The sequence below is a fragment of the Ambystoma mexicanum genome, chromosome 1q (assembly GCF_040938575.1).
Source record: "Ambystoma mexicanum isolate Mex_15411 chromosome 1q, UKY_AmexF1_1, whole genome shotgun sequence".
Taxonomy (NCBI): Eukaryota; Metazoa; Chordata; class Amphibia; order Caudata; family Ambystomatidae; genus Ambystoma; species Ambystoma mexicanum.
The window spans coordinates 793,121,746-793,136,672 of NC_090922.1; the positions used below are offsets into that span (position 1 = coordinate 793,121,746).

At 47.3% G+C, this 14,927-nt stretch overlaps 1 protein-coding gene across 6 annotated transcripts in view; it reads left to right on the top strand.

Annotated features, from left to right (window-relative positions):
* The window catches only part of ODR4 (odr-4 GPCR localization factor homolog), a 1,066,769-nt gene that overhangs the window by 1,039,189 nt on the left and 12,653 nt on the right, over positions 1 to 14,927 (top strand). The window lies entirely within an intron of this gene.

Here is a 14,927-nt window from a genome sequence, read left to right on the forward strand (position 1 = left end):
GCTCTCACTAGTGGCGTCCAGCCAGGAGTGTCCCAGGGCGGAACAGTGAACGGTGAAGACCAGCCATTGACCAGCCTCTTGGCCTATGGACCTTTGCTTTGCTGTGTCCTGCTACTTGTCTGTAAGTACCTATTATTGAGTCTTCTCAACTTCACCCTCGCCATGCACTTCTCATGCTATCTCTTCCTCTCCCTTCTACTCCTCTCTTCACTCTTCTATGAACCATCTCTCCCCATCCTGATTATCTCTTGTCAACCCACTTCTCTTCCCACTCCACTACTTCTATTCACAAAACCTACTCCAACCCTAACTTCCATTACGCATCCTCTTCTTATATCTACCCGCAGCACCTCTCTATTTCTCAGACTCAACCCCACCATGCTTCTACATCTCACTCTCTTTATGTTGCTCTTTGGAGTGCACAGTCTGTCTGCAATGAAACATACTTTACCTCTGACTTCCTTTCTCATTCTCCTTCGCCTGGCCAAATTAACCATACTGAAACTTGGATCTCACCCTCTGACTCTGCAACCCTTGCTTACCATGCCCACACCTTCACTCGCTCTCCCCACCCCACTGACAGGGGTGGTGGTGGTGGTGTAGAACTGTTTTCATCCCCCAAACCTCCTATCTCTCCAACTCCCCTATCTCCTGCTAATTCTTCCTCATTCAAATACACTATTTCCACAATCACTTCCCCCTATGGCATGCATACTATCTCTCTCTACTGGCCAGCTTGTCCAGTAGGTAAATTCTTCGACCACATGTCCCAACTAATTGACTCTCACCCTCCTGATCACCACCTCATTTTCATTGGTGACTTCAACCTCCCCTCTCAGCCCGCTTTATCCACTGACTTTAAATCTCTTCTACTTAACCACTCACTTGTTTCTTCCCACACATTCAAATGGAAACTCCCTTGACCTTATTCTCTTCTCCTCTCAACTGTCTCGAATATCTCCACTGCACCTTCTCCATCCAATCACTCTATCGTCTTTGCCTCAGCCTCCACTCCTGCCTCTTCCTCACTCTCTCCATCTACTGCAACTGTTACTAAGCAGATGTTTCCCTCCTCCAAACACCCCAACTACCTCTCTGACCTACAGCACTCTCTCTCTCCTCCTACACTGAACTCACCTTTCCATCCACTGAAGAAGCCTTCACTAACTTTAACACTGCTCTTTATGCTCCCTTTTCCTCACACTACCCTCTTACTACACTAATTCTTAAATCCTCCCTGGCCCTGGATTACACCTCTCAGCCACAACCTGAAAACAACAATGCAGAAACAGCTTTGCACTTGGCAAAGGTCAAGACTCCTGATTTCCATCTCTATCTCACTGCTCTCGAAACTCTTCCTCTACTCTTGACTCTGCCAAACGTGACTTCCATCTCTCTCACATTTCGTCTCAATTCTCCCAACATAGGCACCTCCCAAATCTCTCAACTCAATTCTCACCTCCTAAACCCAACTCCATCTCCTTTAGTCTTTCTGCAAATGATCTTGCTCTTTACTTTGCATCTAAAATTTCTACCATTTACAATACCCTTGCTAATTACCTTGTACACCCTCCTGCTCACTTTTCCCCACCACTCCTACCCTCCTCTCCCGCTACTATGTCTTCCTTTGACTCCACCAACTCTGAGATTATTGCCCTAGTCCCCAAGGCTAACCCTTCCTGTGCCCCCACTGTCCATGCACATTGTGACGTACATAGCTCCCAGTATTGCTTCACATCTTACTTCCCTCTTCAACTCTTCTCTTGACAATGCCACTTTCCCCCTATCCTGTAAGACAGCTACTGTCATCCCTCTCCTTAAGAAACCTAACGTTCCTGCCAACTTTCACCCTGTCTCTCTTCTGCTACACTAATCCAAAAGCCTGGAGTAGTTTTCAATCGACTCACTGAGTTCCTTGATACTCGCAACATTCAGAACCCTCTTCAATATGGCTTCCGACCCCTGCATTCTACAGAGACAGCTCTCCTCAATGTCAGCAACTTTATCTCTTCCTCTCGGCATGCAAACCTTTCATCTATTCTTGTTCTTCTCAACCTCTCTCCTGCCTTCGATACAGTCAACCATTTTAACATTCTATCTACATTATCTCTTCTTGGCATCGGACATAAGGTCCTCACTTGGTTTGCTTCATACCTTGCCCACAGCCACATTGAGTTGTCCTGGAACAGCCTTGCCTCCCCCCTCACCCCTTTACAGTGGAGTTGCACAATGGTCTGTTGATGGTCCGCTTCTCATCACTCTCTATACATTGGCTCTTGGTGCCATTATCTCCTCTTACGGCTTTTCCTATCAACTCTTCGCTGACTACACTCGGATCTTCTTCTCCTTTCGCTCCTTTTCCGAAGAGCTGTTGTGAAAAATGTCAACCTGTCTCTCCACCGTCAAATATTGGATGGCGTCTCACTCGCTCTTGCTCAACTCCACTAAGACTGAAGTTCTCTACTTCCCAGCCAAACAGGCCATCTATTTCTCTCCTCCTCTTCTCTTGTGACTACCTACCTTACTCTGCTTCAGCTCGTTACCTTGGTGTCATATTTGACTTCTCGCTCTTAGTCTCCAAATGTACTAGTGCAGCCAGATTCAACCTCCTCAATGTCAGAAAAATCTGGCATCTTCTTCCTTTCAATACTGCTAAACAGCAAATTTCCTCCTTTGTCCTTTCTAAATCTCACTACTGAGCCAGTCTCCCCTATAGCCTTACCAACAGTGCTTGTTTCACCTCTGGACAAAGTCCTGAACTTCGGGTTCTGCGCACGCTTCAGCCTTTCTTGCTTTACCTCTAGCTCCTCTGCCCGTCACCAGATTGACTGGCTATCTATGAAACAAAGGGAGAAGTATTAATCTCTTATCATCATCTTCAAAACTATCCATGGAATTGCCCTACCCTACCTATCTGCTATCTGCTCATCTCACTCCTACTGTCCTCCTCGCTCATTAAGATCATCCTCAGCTCACTTCCTTGCCACCACTCGAGCCACATGTTCTCCCTCTCGTTTCTGCTCTCTCCTCACTCCTTACTCTGGAATGCTCTGCCTCTCCTTTCTACTCTAACTCTACCACTATTTAAATCCAACCTCAAAACTCCCCTTCTTTCTGAATGACCTGTTTCCTAGCACTCTACGCTACTGCATTACCCTATTTTTCTCTCTCTCTACCCTTCACCGGCAACCCTACATCACTTTTCTATCATCCATTCATCCTTAATTCAGCACTTTTGCCTCCATCCCGTTCTGTCCTCGCCCCTGCTTTGTGTCCACCTCTCTTGCAACACCTGGTCTTCAAGTCACATTCTCTCTCACCCCATTGTAAAGGACCCATGTCCTCTGCTCTGTTATCAATGGTAAATTCTGTGAGCTTTTTGTGTGCCAAAAATGCATTGCTTTGCCTGTGATTTGTATTAATAAAGTCCCATGTTTTGCCATTAGCAATCCCTCCAATCTTTCGGTGTAGTCCTGTATGCTCACCTATGCAGAGAACCGCTCCATGGCACCCGAGGACCGAGTGGTCAACGTCTTCCAAATGGTTCAGATCTTTCAGTGCTGTAAGCTGCTTTCGGCCTCTGTCCTTCTGCGCCTACTGGGACTTGTGGCCTCCTGAATTATGGCCTTGCTGGCGGTCCGGTTGCTCATGCGGTCACTTCAGTGACTGTTCTAATGTCACTGATCTCAGTTCTAGGGCAATATAGCAGACCTTTTGCGAGTCTAGGACATAGTTTCTCCATATATCATATAGAGGTCCCTGTGAGGCAATCTGCAGAGAGGGTGGTGTTTCTGAAGCCATATCCCCAACTTCCGGTGGTCTTCGATGTATCCTTGAAAGGATGGGGCACTCATCAGCTAGATCTGATGGTGAACCACCTTTGGTCTCAATTAGAGACCTGGGACACACAAACATTTGCTGGAATTGATGCCGGTCAGGTCGGCCCTTCTTGCATTCCTCCCATCTGCGTACTAGTCCTTAAGGACAACACTGTGGCCGTGCACTACCTAACCAAAAGGGGGTGTTTATTGTGTCTGCAGAGAAGTAATAAGCCTGTGGTTCTGGTCTCAGAAGAACGACATGTCTCTGATAAAGTCTGATCTAGAGAACATCATAGCCTTGAGCTGACAGCTTTGGCCTCCTACTAGTGGGAGTTCTTCCAGTAAGTTCTAGAGGCGATCTTGTCCCTTTAGGGGACTCCCGAGGTAGACTTCTTCACTTCCAGTGTGAACAAAAAGTTCATGTTTTTCTGCTCAAGGGAATTTCCATGGCACTGGATGTCAGGTTTCTGTTCGAGTCCTCTTTTTCCGGTCATAGACCTGGTACACACAGGAGGAAACATTCCCGATTCCCCAGTAGATTCAACAGTAAACGTATGATTTCGGGACTCACATTAAACCCTCGGAACCCTTGTTAGTCCAGGATTTCGCATTCCTTCAGAGAACGGTATGGGTTGCCCTGGAAACGCTGGCGTCCCTTGCATTCACAAAGGCGTTCAAGTCTACGGCGGTGCATGGTGCGTGCGGTCAGCTGATCTGTATATTAACCCCGCCTCCGCTGCACGGCGCTGCTTCTGAATTTGTAATTTCTAAGCTTCGTACATTGTTACCCTATTACCCTGTTCTTTGTTCCCGTGGTCTGTTCTTGACTTCCCTTGCCCTGTCCCTTGTCCTTGCTTACTTGGCATCTGTTGTTGACTTTGAACGTCCACAGACTGCATTCGCCTCATCCCTCACGTCTTACATGCCTGTTGCCAAACCGGAACGTCTACTGGACTGCATTTGCCTCATCCCTCATGGTTTACCTGCCTGTTGCCAAACCGGAACGTTACTGGACTGTCTTTCTTCATTTGGCTACCCCGTTAATTGTTGGTGCTCGCGGAACTCTGTAAGGACTGCTTCATCTCCAAACCATCCTCACGTCCTCCTTCCTTTTCGGGCCAAAGACTCTAAAGAACTTAAAGGACATTAGCGCAACGGCGCAAGGATCAAAGACTGGTTTAGGCGTACTCGTGCCGGCAGGAATAGGAAACAAGACTTTGTGTTCCCAGGACTACCACGCAATCTCCTCTTCAGAATTCCTCCAGAACAATCATCGGTAAGCACACAACTGCCTGGTTCTTCATTTTCTTACTATCTTGTGCTCATGGTAATTGCTACCTCTCTTGTTTCAGGATACTCACCAATCTAGTTTAGAATTTGTCAGTCCAAACCTCCATTCTGTGCTTGTGAATGTCTGCTCATCAACTTGCCTAGTTATTTCATTGTCTTGATGCATATTTTAATACTTGGTTACTTTCTCTTGCAGCCAGCTGTCTGGGTACCAGGGTGTACCAAATATTTTCGGGCAATACCTCAATCTGTCCTTTCGTACTCTTGAGAGGTATATTGTCAGAAAGACTCAATTGCATCACGATGTGTCAAGCCACCACTGCTGTATTTAGTCCTTGGGCCCTAACACTGGAGGACTCAAAGACCATAGAGTGGAACTTCAATCTCCTTTGTGTTCCTGCCAATCCCCGTCATTTCGCTAGTTCTCAGCAGACTGCAGCTGTTTGGGTCCACTTTGATTTTGATCATTCCGAACTAGGTCCGTAGGATGTGGTACCAGGAGCTTGTGGACATGTCCATCTGTCCATCCTGGCTCCTCCTGAGGAGATTTGACATACTCTTCCAGTCAGAAGGGCAGATCTTCAAACTGAAACTCAGCAGTCTGAACCTTCATGCTTGGCTGCTGCGAGGCTGAGAATACAAGGCATGGGATTTGTCAAACAATGTCCTGGACCTACTCCTTTCAGCTCAGAGACCAGCCACCAAGTACATTTTTGCCTGCATCTGGTGACATTTCTCTGCTTTGTGCTTGGAGAGAGTTTTGGACCTTATATCTATCCTACCACCTCATTTCTAGATTGTCTGCTTTCCTTTCTTGTTTAGGCTTATCACTCTCCGTCCTCCTCCAGATTTATGTAAGGCTATGTGAATCTATTCTTGATGAGGAATCCATTTGAAGGACACTTTACTTCCCTCTTGGTAATGATTTGTCTTATCGATGTTCCTTCCACAGATACCTCATTGTCCTCCTGACCTGCCCCTCTTGGGGGATAGTGCATACACCTAATTGGTCCTGCTGCCCCTCAGCAGCTGAGTGCTAGGGAAAAAGGGGGAAACTCGGGTCATCGGCCAGGGCGACTCTGTACAGGCCGGGAGTATAGCTCAGGGGCAGCGTGTTTGTCTTGGAAGCAAGACAACTCAGGGTGTCACGGGTTCCAATTCCGGTTCCCCGCTTAGTGGCTGGTCTCCGGTATGAAGCGCAATATAAAAGTTCAGTTTATACATACTGGCCCTGATGTCATGTCGGGTATAGCGACGTGAAGCGGAGCTGCAATGCGTCCACTGGTGGCAAAACAGTTTCCCAAGGCAGCTGGCACTGGAGATAGAATATCATAGATGCAGAATCCATGGGAGGATCATCCATCAGAAAGAACATTACCTAGAGGTAAATAATTAGTTCCCCACACCCTCTTTGATCTCGCTCCTTTGAAGGCTTCTTTTTCTCATACCCCTTGTATGAATTCTTTAAATATTCGTTCTTATGGCTTCCTGTGATTTCGTGTATGCTTGTTTACAGTTTTTGCTCAATCGGCTCAGACATCTGCATCCCTTGTTTGTCTGCTTGTCAAGAGTTTAAAAGGAGCACACCCCATGCTGATGTTTGCCTACTTTGTATCAGTTCACAAATGCCCTCTTTAATTGGTTACTTTTCCATAACTAATAGAGTGCATCGGTAACCACATTAGTGAATCTTTCTACAAGGCCATTGTCCGGGCTTAATATAGTGCTGTAGTCCAGTATGCTACTGTGTGTCTGTTTAAAAACACCTTCATTTATTTTGATGCGAAAAGGGTCCCACTGTAGCAAGTCTTATTTTCTCTCTGTGATGAGATCTCCCATGAACTTCATCTCAGGCCAATGAGAAAAGTGATCAGTTGCATCAATCCCAAACTGTTCTTCTCTTGGTAATATGTGGAATGGTACAATAAAGTCTAGTGCTATTTTTTCTCATGGTCTTTCCTGCACCTCCACAGGTGTTATAAAGCGTGGAGTAGGTGTGAAGGACCTTGTTGCTCTCTTGCACTCGTGGACGACTCTTAAATAACAATCAACATCCTCATCATTTGCGGGCCCTCAAAAGTGGTCCCTAGCTATATGGTCATGCTTAAAATGCCTGGATGCCTGCATGCTCATTTCCCATAATCTTTTCCTCATGCCTTCAGGAGGAATGCTTTTTGCCCGTCTCTTATACACTAATTTTGTCGGCCAATGGAGCATAATGCATCCAGGCCTGTGGACAGTGGATCAAGCATTGAATCTGTACTTAACATCAACTAAGTATTTTATTGTGAAACCCTTGGACATCTACTTAGTATTCATTGATAACAGCTTTTTACTGTGTTAATCACAGCGCTCTGTAGCGGATAGTGGCTTCGTTTTGATTTTCCCATTGCAACATTTGTTGATATTGCTCCATAAGGCCACTAATGCTGTGGTATGATATGGATGAGGGGGAAGCTGCACAAACCCTTTCATGATAAATAAGGAGGTGGGGTAGACCGGTATCAGTATTGGCATCCCTCCTGTTTAATTTGTATACAAAGCCTTCTTGAAACAACCCTATTTACACATGACACAGATGTCCTATTTATCAACCAGCGATGACTCCTGTTCCTGTTATATGAACATGATGTGGTGCCCATGGTGAGCAGCCCTTTGGCATTGCAGACACTCTTAGATATCTGCATGAGCTTAATGTGAAGACTCAATCTAAAAAAGGAAGTCTGACATATTATCATTGGAATCTAATTTCAAAAGAAAATATCCTTTCTATAGGGAAGGTGTTCATTTAGAAGAAGTCAGAGTTTGACTACCTTCACATTGAGTTACAGAAGAGCCTGAGTGGAGTGCTTTCATGGCCGGGATCAAGAAACTCAGAACTCAAGAAATAAGAATTAAAAATATGTATTTTTACAATACCAGTAGACCCCACAATTGGGTTGTATAGGTCCCTGAAAGCAGAATTCTTAAAGAGATAAAAAAAGAAGCAACTCTGGCTAGTCCATCAGTCCATCCTCACTTACCTGGGCTTTGCCTCCATGCAATCAAACAAAAAGCCACTTGTATTCCAAGGGGTTTGAAGAGTCTCCTGCACTTTATTGTCTCATTGTCTCGGGTGGATAACTCGGGGGCAACACAGGTTTTATCCCCGGTACGCACTTAGAAACCTCTACTTGTTATAAATAACCAATTATAATTATTGATGTGGTTTGTTACTGCACTGTTACTGTAATCAGGATACTGAGGTCTCTCTAGGCGATCCTACACACCTGCCAGAGTCATGGGGTTCAGGATTGGATGAGGCATTATCACACCTGGGTCACACTTCCCCAGATCTCATTGGGTTAATTGATTGGACATTATGATATACCCCAGAATACTGGTGCCTGGCTCTGACAGCACAAGATGGACAAGATCGCCTTCTGTGGCATCTATTTATTCCCCATCTCTCTCTCTCTCTCGTGGTATAACCTGCTGTCTGTTACTCTCTGCTCCACCTCTCCAAGCCCCACAACAATCAAACCTATTTCATCTCCCCTTTTAACATCTCCTTCTCCCTTGCTAATCTTGACTTTTCACTTTTCTGCTCTTTTGTTCCACTTTGTCTCATCTCTCCCCTGATTCTGCACCACCCTTTCTCTCTACTCTCCACTCTCCAGAGCTGTTTCACATACTTGTGCTCTCCAGGTCTAGTCAACCTCTTGCATTCTTTCTTCTCCTTTTCAGCGCTGTTTCACCTCTTTTACTTTTTTATTTCTTACCAGATCTGTAATTTTTCTTCCTCCTCCTCCTTCACTCTGCTGTTTTCTTTCCTCTCTCCGTTTCCACAACTGTCCCTATGTTCTTTTCACTCTCTACCCCCTGCATTCTTGCTTGCACCCTGCAACTCTTTTCGGCTTCCTCCCTCAACTCCCACAGTAATCGACTTCTACTGAAGCTGTTTCTTACACCCATGTGGGCCCACCTGTTTGGTCCTCTAGTACCAAACTTTCATCAGCTAGAGTGCATAGTCTGTCTCCTGTAGGGACCATTGTACTGCAACTTAATATACTCTTAGGCCTAGGAATAATTCTACAAAGTTTGAATGTAGTGGCCCCCACTGATTGGTTGGATGCTAAAATGTTTGAAAGACTGCAGTATTGAGATTGGGGCCTTGGCCACCTTTCTCTGCCTAGGCAGAATCCCCCAGACAAGTGGAAGGACTCCTTCAGTTACATGTAGAAGCTTGGAGATGGTTCACTAGACGTGGAAGAAGAAACTCATTCCAAGAATGAAGTGAGTGTATTGTGAGGAGCCAGGAATGAGAGGCGGACAGAGAGAGCTCCTGTTTTGTGGCTTTAGACTTTTGTTAAAAAATAAAAAGGGTTTGGAAAATGCCTCGCTGTCCCTACTCTGAGATATTTCCCTACCTCAACCAAAAACTAAGGGTCTGTCAAATGTCAAGATGTCCAAAGCAAAAATGTCCTGTGTCCAAAATACTATTCTGGCCCTCACGTTCTAAAATTAACTCTAAGATGAAAAGGATAATGTCTTTGGCCTTGAAAGGGCACAAACGTTCATGTTCAAAAGGAAAGGCGTAACTCAATCACAAAAGTTCCCAATTAATAAAGTTCACAGTTCCAGGGGATTGCTCCCTTGCCCGGGTTTTCTCTTCAAGACACTTTAAACTCCAAAGGGTAACTTCCCGGGCTCACTGACTTTGCTTGCCGGCTTCCGCAGCTCCTGCTTGCTTGCTGTTTGCTTCTCTGTGTTCGGGCGGCATGGATACTGCTCTCCGGTTCCTGTGATTTCCAGGAAGTCTTCCCTCTTCCTCTCACAGCCTCTACACAACTGATTGGCTCTGGCAGTCTTCTTCCTCTGGCCTTCTCCCTGGGCTGCCTGGCACCACAGTCTTTTCAGCAGCACAGTAGTCCCTCGGTCAATACCGAGAGGACCAGGCTTTCCCAGGCAGTGCCTCTCCCCTGCCAGCTGGTTAGGGGTTTTAAATGTCCCGGCACCTATAATGTGCTCGCAACCACTAGAGCGCATTTTGTGCTTCTCACCTTTCCTGATCGTGACTGCTCCATTCAGCTTTCTTGTTACAGTACTTTCACATGCATCGAAATGTTTGTTTTTGGTAATATATGTATAGACCATTGAAAGGCATTATCAGTAGGATCCGTAGGTGGTTGAAAGGAGCTATTACAATAGGCCATTAAGGCCTGGAGAATGGGAAAGGGGAAAAGGGGATACCATGTCTCATTCAATGTCATGCCACCCCTCTGAGGGGGAAGGTGTGCAAGTACTTTCATGATAAATAAGGAGGTGGGGTAGACTTATACTCATATTGGCACCTTTATCAACAGTGAATACCGACAGCTAAATCTAAGGATGGGAGCAAGCTATGACCATCAAATGATAATAACGCAGTCCTAGTCGAGTCTCTGTCAAAATAAAAGGGCCTCTACTAATAAACCTATTGCCAATCCTTACTTATAAATACAAAAGGGTGTGGGACAACTGTGTATGCAAATAGAAAAGTGTTCAAGAAATAATATGTCAGGGCCGTTAAGCAGTTGGCTCCCTTCCCTACGTTTTCAGCACGGGGCAAGGCGGTATGTTCAAGCTTTGCACACACTCTGGCTTCTCTGCCATGATGATATAGGTCAAAGCAGGGCCTTCTGCCAAAGCCTCTTTTCCAATAACAGTCTCTTACTGCAGAGGGCCTGTCGTAACAAACCAATATCAAAAGTTCCATTCTTATCAGGATCTTTACATGCACAAGTTCTCGTTTCCAATGTTCATCATGGGTCTCCCTCCTTCAGACTTGGACCCCCTTTTTTATCACAATGTTTACACTTGGTCTCCTTTGTTCGGCCTCGGACCATGGATCTCCCTTGTTCGGGTTCGGATCATGGATCTCCCTCATTTGGGCTCAGATCCCTTTAACACAGTATTCACACTTGGTCTCCCTCGTTCGGGCTCGGACCATTTAATCCCACTTTCGAAGGGATTGTGTCCTCCGACGTATTCCACATCTATGACAGTTGTGTCCCACAGCTGTGCTCTTCGTAAACTTTTCAGCAGTGGGCGTCTTGCGTCGAGCCGATGTCCCTCGAGGGTCGACGTCACCGGATGTTATATATAGGACGCACAGTGCCCGTTGCCCCAGTTCCGTTTTTTTCCGACAGCGAATGTGTTAGCTTCGTGAAACTTGCCGCGCCTCATGGATTCTTTGAATCTCTTATGATGTCTGTTTCTTCGACCCCTCCAACTCCAAGGTCCGGGTTCAAGACTTGCCTCAAGACTTGCTGGGACTGCAAGTCCAAGATGTCGTTGACTAACCCGCACCGTATTTGCTTATGGTGCCTGGGTGAGTCACACAACACCGACAACTGCTCCAAATGCCAGTCTCTTACAGCCAAGGCCTTGCGTGAAAGGAAGGGGAAGCTCTGTTCAGGTAAGCCATCAAAGTCCCGTAAGACCGGATCGAAGTCTAGGGTTTCCACCGACGACTCGAGGGGCGACTCTCCGCGTCGGGAGGAAGCTCAAGGTTCTCGGTCCCTGAGTGGTTACCGCCATTTCTCGTTATCGCGGCACTCTCGGAAGCGCCGACACTGGTCGGCTTCCCCGTCCTCTTTAGAGGATGGTGCAATGTGTAAGGTTGCCTGTCCCATGACGGAGGAGTGGGCAGCGTTTAAAGAACAAATGATGGCGATTTTCCAGTCGCAAGGCACGGTTCCTGTTGCGCCTTCTCACGAAGCCGGCAGAGAACGCTCTCGATCTGCGGCTCACACGCCTTTGGGCTCGGGCTCGCGCCGCGACTCGCACCGGAAACCCTCAAGTTCCCGTGCAGACAAGAGCAGTCGTAAGAGATGTGTGTCCTGGTCTTGGTCCTCGTCCACAGCAAGACCGTTGCAGCCTGTGGAGGTATCGACGCTGGCGTCGACTCGTTCGGCGCCGGGCTAGTCGGACTCGGACAATGATATTCTGTCCTATCAGCCTACGCCTGTAGCGGTATCGACGCCGAAGTTCTCAGCGTCGACAACCTCTGAGCGGATTCCAGCATCGAAGCCCTCGCCGGACTCGACGTCTATGTTCTCGACGCCTTCGGCATCGAGGCTCTTGCTGCCCTCAGCGCTTTTTGGGCGTAATATGTCTGAGGAGTTTCCTGAGGCTTCCTCTAAGTCTGGGAGGCCGGTATTGGGCCCCAGAGCCTCTTCTGTCAATTTGGCTGGGTTTTCCAAGCCTTTGCCTGACATTTTTGAAGAGGTGGAAAGATCTGACATTGAAGATCCTGTTTCTCAAGAGGAGGCTCTGGGATTGTTGGGTGACAGTCCATTGGAGGAGTTGCGGCATTCCCTACATGACGCCAGTGGCCTGGATACTTCTCCAGAAGTTGAGTTTGGTAGGCCTGAGCCGGGGGCTCTTGCAGACTCTTCCTACAGGCAGCTCATGTCTAGGGTTTGTGAATACCTGGGGAGGTCCAGTCCTCCTGAGGATTTTATTCAGGATCTTACTGACATTTTGGACCAAGGTCCCCCTCTTACCCGGTATTGTCCTTCCATCTTACGTTGCAAAGAAGGGTGTCATCGGCTTGGCAGGCCCCGGAATCGCTTCCGGCGGACAATAAGAATTTGGTGAAAAAGTACCGCCCATCTGTTAGCGACCCCAGCTATTTGTCTACTTATCCCACTCGTGAGAGTTTGGTGGTTCAGGCGGCCACAGCCACCTCGAGGTAGCAGGCGTACCCTACCATCCCTCCAGAAAGGGACGACAAGCGCTTTGACGGATGGGCTCGGAAGGTCTTTTCTTCAGGGAGCATGGCACTGAAAGCTGTCAACTCCACATGTGCCCTGGCAAGATTTACACACACTCTGTGGACCTGTATTACCTATGCGGCTGAGCATATTCCCGAGGGGGAGGAAAGGGAAGATTTCCTAGCCATCGTGCGTGATAGCAAGGACGCTATGTGTGAATCTCTTCAGTCGGGGTTGGACACGGCAGACTGTGTCAGTCGGTCCATGGCTACGAGCACCGTACTACGCAGGTTTGCATGGTTGTGGAAGTCGGGGTTTGCTCCTGATATGCAATCCCCTCTTCTGAACATGTCCTTTGATGGCGTTCATTTATTTGGCAGCAAGGCTGACAAGAGCCCTGAGAGGTTGCAGACTTCCAAAGCTGCAGCAAAGTCTTTGAGCGCTGCAGTACGTCAACCTCCTCCTTTTTGTCCTAGCGGACAGCAATGGAGGGGAGGTTCCTTTTGTTTCTAATCCTCTTTTGGTAGATCGAGAGGAGCTGCCAGTCAAAGGGGCCAACGTAAGAGTACCCGTTGTGGACGGGGAACTCAGGGTGCCAAAGCCGCTCGGGCAGTTGCCTCTTTGCCCTCAGGCACTGCCGCTGCCGCGCCAGCTCAGTCATGAGGCCGTGTCCCATGGTTCGCCGGTTGGGGGCAGACTTGCGCAGCATCTTGGAGAATGGTGTGCCATTACTTCAGATGTGTGGGTTCTGGATATCATAGCCCACGGCTACTGCCTTCCCTTCCTTTAGCGGCCTCATGACAATCCACCAGGGAATACACTCCTTGCGCAGGAAATCCTATCCCTGCTGGAAAAAGGTGCCATAGAACTGGTGCCTGTAGCAGAGAGTAACAAGGGATGGTATTCCCATTATTTTTCGATCCCAAAGAAAGACTGGGGATTGAGACCCATCATGGACTTGCGTTGGTTGAACAAGCTTCTCGGGAAGGACAAGTTCAAGATGGTCTCTCTTTCTCAAGTCCTCCAGGCCCTTCAACTTCAGGATTGGTTGGTGTATCTGGACCTCAAGGATGCTTACTTTCATGTGCCGATTCATCCCAAGCACAGGAAGTACCTGAGTTTTGCAGCTAGCGACTCGGACTTTCAGTTTCGGGTCCTGCCATTGGAATTGACCTCCGCCCTGAGGTTCTTCACCAACCTGATGGTGGTTGTGGCAGCGTACCTCAGGAGAGGCGGGGATTCACATCTACACCTACCTGGACAATTGGTTGATCAGGGCGTGTTCTCCCGAGCAAGCCCTGGACCATCTATCCATCACCTGCTGTTAGGCAGAAACCTGTGCAGTTCCCTTAGGGACCACAGCAAAAGATTTAAGACTACAGGTGTTTGGCAGTAAACCCACTTGGTAGCAGTCTGTACCAGACAGATTCACTTGGTAGCTGTGGCTGAGCAGTCAGACTTCCCTCAAGAAGAGTTAGGCAGTATGCAGAGTATACACAATAGGTACAGAGACACAGTAGTACAAACAAACACTGACCAGAGCTTTGGTGTAAAAGTATATAATTATTTATTTAAAAACACACTTGCAGTTTACACTAGCAAAAACGAGGAAAGTAAATTCAACACACAGTCACTATCATATATACACAACCCTATTCACTTATTAGACAAGTCTTAGTGAGAAACACCACTTATTTTCTGACAGAGGTGGGCGCTTAACATAAGATGACACTACAATAAGTTGTAAAGAAAGGGAGGGAAAAAGGCAGAGTTAAAGAAGCACACGAGTTTCAATACTTTCTCAAAGAACCACAGTAAGGTAGGATAGGCAGAGTTCTACTGGAGAGCAAGGAAGTCAATTGCCAGGCCCCCTCTTGGAGAGAACAAGCAGAAGGGGTCCAGGTTCACACAGTGAGGTTATGCCCAAAGAGTCTTGTAGATAGTTTGCACAAAAAGGATGAAATTCAAGTCAGGAAAAGTTAGCTAGGTTGTCCCAGGCTAACCCAGGTTAGAAAGTCGAGGCTTTACTGTCACCTCGAACGATCTGTCGCAAGGGAAGCCAGGCGGGACACAGTAC